Raw genomic sequence first — 12,015 nt, forward strand, 5'->3', positions numbered from 1 at the left:
GGATGATAGTGTAGGGAGAAGTAAAATGAGTTATATCATGTTACATGTTACAAGGGTCAGGAGAGGGGAATTAGGATTACTTTGTTATTAGCACCATCTGTGAGTGCTAATGTAATTTTAAAATGGACTTAGGTTACTTATAAATCTATATTTCAACTCAAGGGCAGTGAGTTAAAATATTTTAAAAGAAGTATAGTATAATAAAAGGGAAGAAAATTGAATTAAATAAAATTCCCCATTAGAACCAGAGAAAACAAAAAAATTAGAAGATAAGGAAAAGAAATAAGTACAAGTACAATTAATAGCAAACAGCTACAGATATGTTAGGTATTAATTCAGTTATATCAATAATTTTTTAAGATATGAATATTCTAAATACACTAATTAAAAGGCAAAGAATGTCAATCGATTTTTTAAAAAAGACCCAACTATGTGTTGTCTACTTAAAATGTAAAGACCCTTTAAATATAGATACAAAGAAGTTACAAGTAAAGGGATAGAGAAAGACATGCCATGCTAACATTAATAAAAGAAAGCTGGAGTCACTGTATTAATTTCAGACAAAGCAGTCATCAGAGCAAGGAAAACCATCAGAGATAAAGAAGTCAGTACTCCCATTGTTAAATTCATGTGTGATGACCCCTAAAAACAGCATCAAATTTTGTGATGCAAAGATTATTATAATTGCAATATAAATAAACATATCCACCGTGATGGTCGAGACCTCAGCACCTCTCTACCCACAACTGGCAATTCAAACAGGCTAAAAACCTGTCAAGATGAGGCCAAAATGAACACCACCATGGACCCTCTGAACCTAATTAACATTTAAAGATACTCTGCCCAACAACAGAATGCACTTTTTTTCCAGCTTACATGGAGCATTAATCATGATAGACGCAAACCTTAACAAGTTCAAAAGAACGGAAACCACACAAAATTTGCTCTCATATGAAATTAAACTAGAAATGAAAAACAGGAAAATAGACAGAAAATTCCAAAATAATTGGAGATTCAACACTACCACATGATTCAAAGAAGTCTCAAGAATAAATTTAAAATGGTTTGAACTAAATGAAATTGAAAATACAAACAGTCAAAATTTGTGGGGTGCAGTGAGGGAAATTTATAGCATTAAATGCAAATATTAGAAAGAAAAAAAATATAAAACCAGTAATCTTAACTTCTACTTCAGGAAACTAAAGAAGGAAGAGCAAAAGTAAGCAAAAAAAAGACATAAAAATTAAAGTAAAAATCATTAACATTGAGGGCCCTCCCTGGAGGCACAACAGGTTAGAGTGAAGCCCTGCAAACTAGTTGCAGTTGCTTCAGTGTGAGTTAGATCCTTGGCCCTGGAGGTGACCCACATGGTGCAGCAGATCTCTCCTGTCTTGCCCACTGCTCCCCTCAACAGTGTACTTCATCCATCTGCCCTCTCTGCTCCCCACTCTGTCTCTGGTGAATCCTCTCACCACCCCTGCACCTCTGGCCTATACTTCAGTTCTGTATGCATAAATAAATCTTTAAAAAAAAAAGAAAAAATGCTATAAAATATCATTAACATTGAAGACAGAAAATCAATAACAAATCAATGAGAACAAGGTCTTGTTCTTTGAAAGGGTCAATAATTCGATGAAACTCTAGCCAGGCTAAGACAAGAGAGAAGACACAAATCACTAAGGGGTTATCACTACTGAACCCATGGATATCAAAAAGATGATAGGAGGATCTCACCAACAGCTCTATGCTGACAAATCCGATAACCTAAACGAAATAGACTGATTTCTTGAAAGACACCAACAACCAGAACTCCATATCTACTATGGAAATTGAACCAACAACAATACCCTTAAAAAAAAAAAAGAAAAGCCCAAAGGGTTACACTGGTGGAGTCTAGAAATACACTGAAAAAGTTATACCAATTCTCTGTAATCACTTTCAGAAAATAGCAGAGGGAATACATCTTAACCCATTTTACTAGGTTAGCATTTTTCTGATCTGATACCAAAACCAGAGGAAACATTAGAAGAAAGGAAAATTACAGTCCAAGAACATCCCTCATGGCACAGGGGTTAAAGTTTCAGTCCTATCAAGCTTTCACCAGCCAATGGAGCATGAGCATGGCTCCCAGGTGACCAGGGAGCTGACCCAAATGGCGCAGCACACCTCTCTTGACCTCCCCGCTGCTCCCCTCAGCAGTGTATTTCAGTATATCTGCCTTTTCTGCTCCCCATTCTGTCTCTGGTGAACCCTCTTACCCCCCGCACCTCTGGCATGTACCCCAGTTCTTCTATGACAAAAAAAAGTGGTATAAGTAAACTGAGGCATATCTCATGTTTGTGACTGGAATACTCAATATTGTTAAGATTTTCATTTTTCCCAACTTGATAAAGAGTCAATCCAGCCCAGCAAACTGTTCTGTAGATATCAACAAACCGTTGATAAAGTTTGCAAGATCCAGACTAGCCAACACAATCCTAAGAATAGGTTTGAAAAATTGGGTCTCATGTTAAAACGGGGTGTAGGCCAAGTGTTGCAGCGTCAGGCTGGTGGAAGGGGTAGAAAAATGTTGTTAACAGTGCTGCAGGCCTCAATACACTGGGGTTCATAAGAGATGAGATGAGGGCGATGATGTAAAATCAGTTATAAAAAGACTACCTGAGAATTTTTATAGTGACAGTATTTTGCATTATAGAACACTGAACCTGAGCAGGGTAGCAGGCCTTGCCTAAAGAGCTGTGGACAAAATATGAAGGGATAAATTCCACCTTTAACGATACCTGAAAGAGGCTATTAGAAGAGTGGGCAAAGAAACAATCATGTAGTTGAAATCTGTGGTTGCAGCTGTCCTCAAAGTATTTTTATGAAGTTGGTTAAATCTGAAATGTACCGTTTAGGACTTATGTGAGCTGCAAATATGTACTGTAAATGTTAGGGGGGAAAAGTTAAAGAACTCAAGTTCTTCAAGACTTACTACAAGCTATACTAATTAAGACAGTCTGGTATTATTAAAGGAATAGACACACACATCAATAAACATTGTAAGGAACCTAGAAACAGACCCACACATGTATCTGATCTTTGATAAAGCATAAAGGCGATACAATGGAGTGAACATAGTCTCTTCAAGAGATGATGCTGTAGTAACAAAAAAGGAAGCAAGAACGGCTCTGTGGGAGCCAGAAAAGCTCACCTCTCCAGGTCTATGGAATTTGGGGAGCAGAGGTGGCCTTGAACACACATGCTTTCCCCCTGCTGATTTTCTCTGTTTGTCTGAGACCCTTGCCCAGTCCTAAACCCTGCCCAAGTTCTACTATGGTTCTAAATGTCAAACAGAAAGAACTGGGGTTAGGCAGGGACATTTTACTAAATCTAAGGACATTTGAGGTGACAGCTGGCATCTGGTAGGAGGCCAGCGATGCTGTCAAATATCTTCCTTCCTCCCCCTGCAACAAAGAATCATCCCACACCCAGTGTCAACAATGCCACTGTTGAAAGCCCTGGGTCAGGGAAAGCATCTGAAGATGCCGGGGTGCAGGAAAATTAATGGGGGCATGAGTGTGAGTAGGCGCGTGCTGGCAGGTGCGTGGAATTGCTGGCACCTCAGGGCAGATACTTCTGAATCACAGGAGGGCTTCCCTGGGCTGAGGGCATGAGGGAGGCTAAGGCAAACAAGAGAGAGACCAAGTAACTGGATCCTTCTTGCGAGTGAATGTTTGGTTCTAGAATTGCAGGACCAAGCATAACAAAAGCGGTCCAGAAACATCAGCACAAAAGGGTACCAGGTCCAGTAGGAAGGACTACGTGAGTACAGACAGGCCCTTGAAGGCTGGAGACAGGCACCATTTTGGGAATACATTTTGTTACTTTGGGTCTGGAACAGGAACAAAGCCAACCCTCTCCATCCAAGGTTAAGAATCTTTAGGAATTGCAGCAGGCATAACATGGCAGAGTGCTCCATGACCCACATAATCATACTGGAATAGAATGGGTGTTTACAAGTACTTGTTGGGTTTGTTGTTTTCACTAAGGCTCATTGGAGGGACTCACCATCTCACACGGTGCAGTCACCTCAGGCTGTGACTGTTGAGAGAGCAGTTACCCACCCAGAGGTAAGATGGTGGCTAGGCCCTGCACTGAACTGGTTCTTCTGGATCTTTGCTCTTGCCTGCTATGTTCGGGGCACTTGACCCTGTAGAGTACATAGAGGGGGTTGATGGCAAAAGAGGAAAAGGAACCCCAAGAAATACAATGGTCAGCCCTGCGAGTAAAATAGATGTATTACTCATCTGTTATTCAAGGAAATATTCAAGGAAAGCATCAATAGGTTATTTTTATTAGAACAATTAATTATCACATATACATCTCTATATTTAAACATCTATCCCTATATATATCTCTAAATATCTATGAATTGGCTCATATGATTACAGAAGCAGCAGTCCCAAGATTTGAAAGTTGATATCAAAAATGGAGATTAGTCTCAGTTCATAAGGCTGAGGACCAAGGGAAGCTTGGTCCAAGTGGCATGTCAATAGTTCAAGTTCAAAGATTCAGACTTGAGACCCAGGTAGGAAAAAGCCCATGTCTTCATTCTAAGGCTGTCAGGCAGGAAGAACTCTTACCCAGGAAGGTTGCCCTTCTGTTCTGTTCAGATCTCCCATGGATTGGATGAGGTCCACACACCTTATGGAGGGCAATGTGCTCTTTAGCCACCCAAGTGTTCATCAATTCTGAAAACACTCTCACAGAAACACCCAGAATAGGAGTTGACCAAACGCCTGGGCCCCTCATCTCCTAGTCAGTATGACCCATAATACAAGGCAACACAAGGTAATAATTATTGGTGTTTGGGATCCCTGACCTACCAGCTCCGCAGAGGGCTGATGGAGCTTTTTCCCTGTAAGGGAAAAAGCTGAAGCATCCTTTGCTTGCCCACCTTCTTGGCCCTTCCGCTTCTTCTGATTAATAATCTTCCTTCAGGAGTGGCCTGAAAACCAAAAGAGTTATGCCTCGCCTAATGACAGGGATGGATGCATTTTGAGAAATGCACTATCAGATGATTTCCTTATGCAATTGCTATACAAACCGAGATGGTCCAGCCCCCTACTCCCCACGCTGTGTAGGAGGACCACTGACACGTGTGTAGGTTGTCATTGACCAGAACATTGCCATGCGGCCACGACTGTACCAGACATCTGCTCTGACTGTAGTGGTCCTGAGACTATCTCTCGCCCAAACTCCTACTGCCAAAGTCCTTAACTGGCTGGGGATCCCCCACCACCATGCACACAAATGTGAAACCCATCACATAATTTACGAGGAACACAGCCCCACTGCTCTCTTCATCTGCTCAGGGGGTCTCCTTTGTTGGCACCTGAACTGTCATGGAAATGTGGCCGCCCTCTCTATCTCGTCTGGCTCCCTATGGATTTCAGACATTCCCCCTAGTAAATTCCTTCCATGGTTAATCTTGTCTTGGCACCATATCTCCAAGGAAGTCTTTTAACCACTGACTTCTCCTTAAGAGCAATTTTAGAGGAAGAGCACAAGCCGTAGACCCAGGCAGGAATCGCTATTAGAATATCCCACTTATTTGCTATCACCTTCCTCAAGTCACCACCTCTCTCCACTTGGTCAGAGTCCTTCAGAAGATAAATAGTGTGAACTCCCAACTTCTTTTGTAGTTTAGGGTCTTGTCCATCTGGTCTGCCATGGGAAAAATATAAGATCTGTGACTTAACACATATTTATTTCACATGGTTCTAGAAACTGGTTAGTCCAGGATTCAGGTACCTGAAGATTCTGTGTCTAATGAGAACCTGCTGCTGGGTTCAAGTCCATTTTTTCCCCTGCTCTGTCCTCACCTTGGCAGAGGGGTGAGGACATCTCCAGGATCTCTTTTATAGGGACACTATCCTATTCATGAAGCCCCACCCTTATTACCTAATAAACCCCTAAAAGCCTCACCTTTGAATACCCTCACACCGGGGTGAGGTTTCAACATATGGATTTGAGGGTGGGGGTACAAATTCAGAAACGGCATTTGGTGGCCAGATGGCACCACAGTCCATCTCTTCACTCCTACCTAGTGAAAGTTGGCTGCAGTGTGCCGGGAACTCTTTATGAAGCTTTACTGCTTTCCTGTGAATCTAAAATATTCCCAAAAGAAACTTTTTTTTTATTAAAAAGTTTATTTTTACATCATTTTGCACATTTTTTTTTCATCTCCATTGTAATCCCCACGGGTGAAACTTTTTTTTTTAAAGCAAGTTACATAGGAGCTCAATAAATGGTAGTCATGTGTTTCCTCAGTGGGCTGAAGGGAGAATTGCCTTGACTGACACTTTGTGTGAGCCTTTATCCTCAGGCTGTGATAGAGGATGAAGAACCTCCACACTGTTTTATTTAATGCGATAATGTTGTTGTCTGACAGTGCAGCACCCAACATGTCCTCTGCACAGGGCGGGAGGAAGAAGGTGCTGGTCCTCAGTGACCTCCCTCCCCAGGTCCCTTCTTCATAGAGGCCTCCCTGCCCACCCGCTCCAAAGAACTCACTGCATACACAAACACAAGTGCGCACACACCATAAGGAGTACCATTAACTGGAATCACACTTTGTCACCCCCATCCCACATCCTACTTGAATATCAGCCCCTGATATTCAAGTGACCCACCTGGAGCCAGCACTCAGTTTTTTTTTTTTTAAATTTTATTTATTTATTTATTTTATAACAGTTTATTTTTACATCATTTTGTACATATTTTTTTCCATCTCAATTGTAATCCCCGTGGGTTTCCCATCACCAAGTCACCTGTGTGCCATCACCATAATCCCGTGCACTTCCCTCCCCACCCCACCCCCCGTTTTTGATCCCATTCCCACAAAATGTCTCTGGTATATGGTTGTTCATTATTCTTGTTATTTTCTCGCCTGGTCCATTATACTCCTGCTATGAGCGAAACCATCTGGTATTTTTCTTTCTCTTTCTGGCTTATCTCAATAAGCATGATCTTTTCCAGCTTCATCCAAGTTGCTGCAAAAGACATGTGTTTCTCTTTTTTGGTTGCTGAGTAATATTCCATTGTATATATGTACCACATCTTTCTAATCCAGTCATCTACTTTTGGGCATTTGGGCTGCTTCCATGTTTTTCCAATTGTAAATAAAGCAGCAATAAACATGGGGGGCCAGCACTCAGTTTTACGGACCTGAATCGAAACCCCTGGTGGCGGGCACCAGCTGTGCAGGCCACCTCTGCATTCCAGTCTGAGGGTCCCTTCTCCTGTCATTCCTGGGAGGTCCCGTGCCACCGACCTCCACACTGGAACTTCCTCTTTGTTTGCTTGCCCCTTTCCACCTGTGTACCTGTCTACCTGCAGCTGCCATACTGATAGCCAGCCTTATTTTGGCATCATGTAGGCAAATTTGCACCATTTTCCGTTTCAGGAACCATGGCAGTCCCCTGAAAAGCACTTGCTCCAGGTGGCTGGTTCTTTTTTCTCATTAGCAGAGGAGCAGCTCCTCAGGTGGCTACTTCCTCCCCTCTAGGAACTCACTGGCATGGAGTCCAGTTCACAGGCCTAATATCCAGCATGTCCCTGGGAAGCCCCTTGGCTGAGACAGAGGAAACCTTGAGGTCAGCGCAATGTGTTGGAAAAGTCTGAAATTCTAGAAAGAGGGGGTGCTCCCCCCTTCCTCATAGCTATGCTCTTCTCTCTCTCTCTCTCTCTCTATATATATATACACACACACACACACACACACACATATACATGTATATACATGCACCCCTACTGCCAGCAATGCCTGAAGCCAGTTGGCCATACATTTTTACCCAACCTGCCTGTTCTAAGTAGTAACCTAGAATCTCACCCCAAATGGGAGAAAACAGACTTTCCTAACACACTGCCACATCCTCCTCTCATTTTCTGCAAAAAGCACTTCCACACATAATTAAATCATCTTGCTTTTTATAGATTTGCAGTTACGTGGAGTGGGGGTAGGCAGAAACCAAAGGGCCAAGGAGACTTACCAGGAGAATTCCTGGGGTGGGGCAGCCAGAACTGGCAGGCGAGGTGTGATCCCACCTCTGCCATTAATTTACTGAGCTTTGGTCTAGTCACTAATCCCCTCTGAACTTTGATTTCTAATTGCTAAATTTGAACTTCACATGTCGGCCTCCTTGCCTGGCTGCTGATAGTAAACAAGGAAACAAGTGTTGTGGTGTGATTTTAGGCTGGACTTTGCTCAGCAGACACTAGCAGGGGAATGGAAAAGGTTGCCTTGGGAACCAAGCCGTGAGACCTACCTATGACCAAAAAAGGCCAGCGGGAGCAGTGCTCAAGGAATGTGGGACCAGTCCTGACCTGACGCCCCAGTAGATAACAACTGATGAAAAGTGAAAAATGGAAAACAGTGCTCTGGGTCATGACAAAAAGCTTGTGAAAATAAAGGATGAAGAAGAGCCTCAGACCTTCCTCACACAGCTGAGCCTGTTGCTTCTCTTAGCCCTCTTCTGCCTGGTCTGAGGTGATTCTTACAACCTCTCCCACAGCCCCACCCTGTGTCACTGACCACAGTCACTCTGTGTGACAGTCAGCATCTGGTGTAACGTATGGTGTTTGACACATAAGGAGCACCAGTAAACTAAGTTTTATTACCATCAAAAGTCTGTTACTGTTGAATGAGGTCATTTTTATCTCATTTCAGAGAGTTCTATTACCTCATTATGTCAACAGCTCTAACCCAGATTTCCAGTGAATTTGCTGAAGATTTGGAGGGCTTCCAAGATCTGCCTGGAAAGAGATGCAAGCCATTTCCACAACCCCATGGAAGACTTGACCTCACTGACTTTAAAAAGCAGCTGGTCAATCCCACTCCTAGGTATCTACCCAAAAGACACAAAAACACTGATTGAAAAAGATACCTGCACCCCCATGTTTATTGCTGCTTTATTTACAATTGGAAAAACATGGAAGCAGCCCAAATGCCCAAAAGTAGATGACTGGATTAAAAAGATGGGGTACATATATACAATAGAATATTACTCAGCAACCAAAAAAGAGAAACACATGTCTTTTGCAGCAACTTGGATGAAGCTGGAAAAGATCATGCTTAGTGAGATAAGCCAGAAAGAGAAAGAAAAATACCGGATGGTTTCGCTCATAGCAGGAGAATAATGGACCAGGCGAGAAAATAACAAGAATAATGAACAACCATATACCAGAGACATTTTGTGGGGGTGGAGTGGGGAATGAGATCAAAAACGGCAGGGGGGTGGTGGTGGTGGTGAGGGAGGGAAGTGCACGGTACTATGGTGATGGCACATGGGTGACTTGTTGATGGGAAACCCACGGGGACTACAATTGAGATTTTAAAAAAATGTACAAAATGATGTAAAAATAAACTGTTATATTATTAATAAAAAATGTGAAAAAAAAAGCAGCTGGTATTATCTAGATGATTACCTATAGTATTTGTAGTGGTCTAGCTAATCAAGACAAACAAAACTAACCCATTCACAACTACAGAGGAGAAGTAGGTATTTTTCTGGGCTCTACCTGATATGATGGTTGTGACAGTCTTTTCCTGTTTTTCCTTATCTTGCTGGAACAGCAGGGGAGGCTGGCAACAATGGGATAAAAATACCCCTGCCCAATTTAAACAAGGAAGAAAAACCACAACCCCTGATTCTTCATCACTTGCAAATTGTGTTTCAGAGCAAAGACCCAGAAGAATGTTCATTGTTCTAGAATAATGAGCTCTCATCCTCCAGTGGCTGGTGGCAGAGAAGGGGAATGTCTGCTCTAAGAAGCAGACAACTGCCCCCACACATTCAGAGCAGAAAGTAGATGGCTGACTGTGATGGACAGTGGATGAAAGTGTATGTCTAAACAAGGCACCCTCTGAGTCCTCACAGATGAATGAGGTGGTGTGGTCAGTAGGCACTGAGAAGAAAGCAGCCTGGACACTCAGGAGCTGGCCTGGTAGTGTAAGTGAGGCCTCAGCCTTCTACTTAACATCAACAATCGCACAGAATGTCCACACTAGACAAGATCACTGCATGATGAATCAGGCAGAAACAAGGCCATGTCACCACTGTGGCAAGATAAAAATATACTTTGAGCTCCACAAAAATGATCAAACATCTCCTTATCTCTACAAAATGCTGCTGCTCGTTCTTAATTTTAGTTCTAGTCTCAGTCTGATCTCCCCTCCATCTTATTACGAGTTAGTAAGATATTCAGTCATAGAATTATCTCTCTTCCCACAACCAGTTCAGAAAAGTCCCGTTTCCATCCCCACTCACTCTCCCACACACAATCCCTATCACAGACCCCTATCCTGTCCTTACTGAGACCCGTGCTCCCCATGGTGTATGTTTAGCTGTGATATGAGAAATGCACACATCTTGTTCAATGCAGATGTGTTGTGTTCTTTTTTTTCTTTAAGATTTATTTTATTTATGTATGTATACAAGAGCTGGGGTGTAGGCCAGTGGTGAGGAGGGTGGTGAGAGGATTCACCAGAGACAAAGTGGGGAGCAGAACACACAGATGTACTGAAACACACTGCTGCAGGAAACAGTGAGTAAGACAGGAGAGGTCTGCTGCACCATGTGGATCAGCCCCTGGCCAGAGATTAATCTCATGCTGCAGTGACTGCTGCTTCATAGCCCTGAGACTTAACCCTTTACACCACCACGGATGCCCCTGTGTTCCTTTTTTTTTTTTTTTTTTAAGATTTATTTATGTTTGTAGAAGATTTGTTTTTAAGATTTTTTTATTTGTTTGGGTGTAGGTGAGCGGTGCAGGGAGTGAGAGGATTCACCAGAGACAGAGAGGGGAGCAGAATGGACGGATCTATTGAAAGATACTGCTGAGAGGAGCAGTGGGCAAGACAGGAGAAGTCTCCTGCATCATGTCGGTCACCTCCCTGGCCAGGGATCAATATCAGGACACAGAGGCTGGTGATTAGCCCTGTGGCTTAACCCCTGAGTCATCAGGGAGGCCCTGTGTCACTTTCAATATGAGGGTTTTTTAAATATAATATATATATATAAGTTATATATATATATTTTTTTTTTTACATCATTCTTCACTTTGTACATTTTTCATCTCTGTTGTAATCCTCGTGGACTTCCCACCACCAATCCTCCCATGTTTCATCACCATAGTCCCGTGTGCTCTTCCCACCCTGGTTTTCATCCCATTCCCTTCTCCACCCCATAGAATGTCTCTATTAATGTCTCTATATAAGCAATCCATGTTTATGGTTGTTCGTTGATTTTCATTGGTACTTTATTACAGTTGCTTTTTTTTCTTTTCTGATCCCTTACACTCCTTCCATGAGTGAAACCATCCAGTATTTCTCTTTTTTTTTTCTGGCTTATTTCACTAAGCATGATGCATTCCAGCTTCATCCATGTTGCCACAAATGGCATGAGTTCATCTTTTTTGACTGTTGAGTAATATTCTATAGTGTATATGTACCAGACCCAGTCATCTGTTTTTGGGCATTTGGGTTGATTCCACATCTTCCCTATTGTGAATAGTGCAGCAATAAACATAGGAGTGCTGGTGTCCTTTTGAATTAATGTTTTTGTGTCCTTTGGGTAGATACCTAGGAGTGGGATTGCTGGGTCATATGGTAGCTCCATTTTTAGCAGTTTGAAAAATCTCCATATAGCTTTCCATAGTGGTTGATCAGTTTGCATTCCCACTAGCAGTGCAGGAGAGTTCCTTTTTCTCCACTTCCCCTCCAACATTTGTTGTTGCTAGTTGTTTTAAACTGTGCCATCTCATTGTATTTTTTTTATTATAACAGTTTATTTTTACATCATTTTGTACATTTTTTTTCCATCTCAATTGTAATCCCACGGCCTCATTGTAGTTTTAATTTGCATTTCCCTTAGTACAAGTGATATTGAACATTTTTTTTAAATGCCTATTGGCCATCTGTATTTCCTCTTTGGAGAAGTGTCTTTTTAGCTTTTCTGCCCATTTTTTGAT

The sequence above is a fragment of the Condylura cristata genome, unplaced genomic scaffold (genome assembly GCF_000260355.1).
Source record: "Condylura cristata isolate star-nosed mole 26May11 unplaced genomic scaffold, ConCri1.0 scaffold00008, whole genome shotgun sequence".
Taxonomy (NCBI): Eukaryota; Metazoa; Chordata; class Mammalia; order Eulipotyphla; family Talpidae; genus Condylura; species Condylura cristata.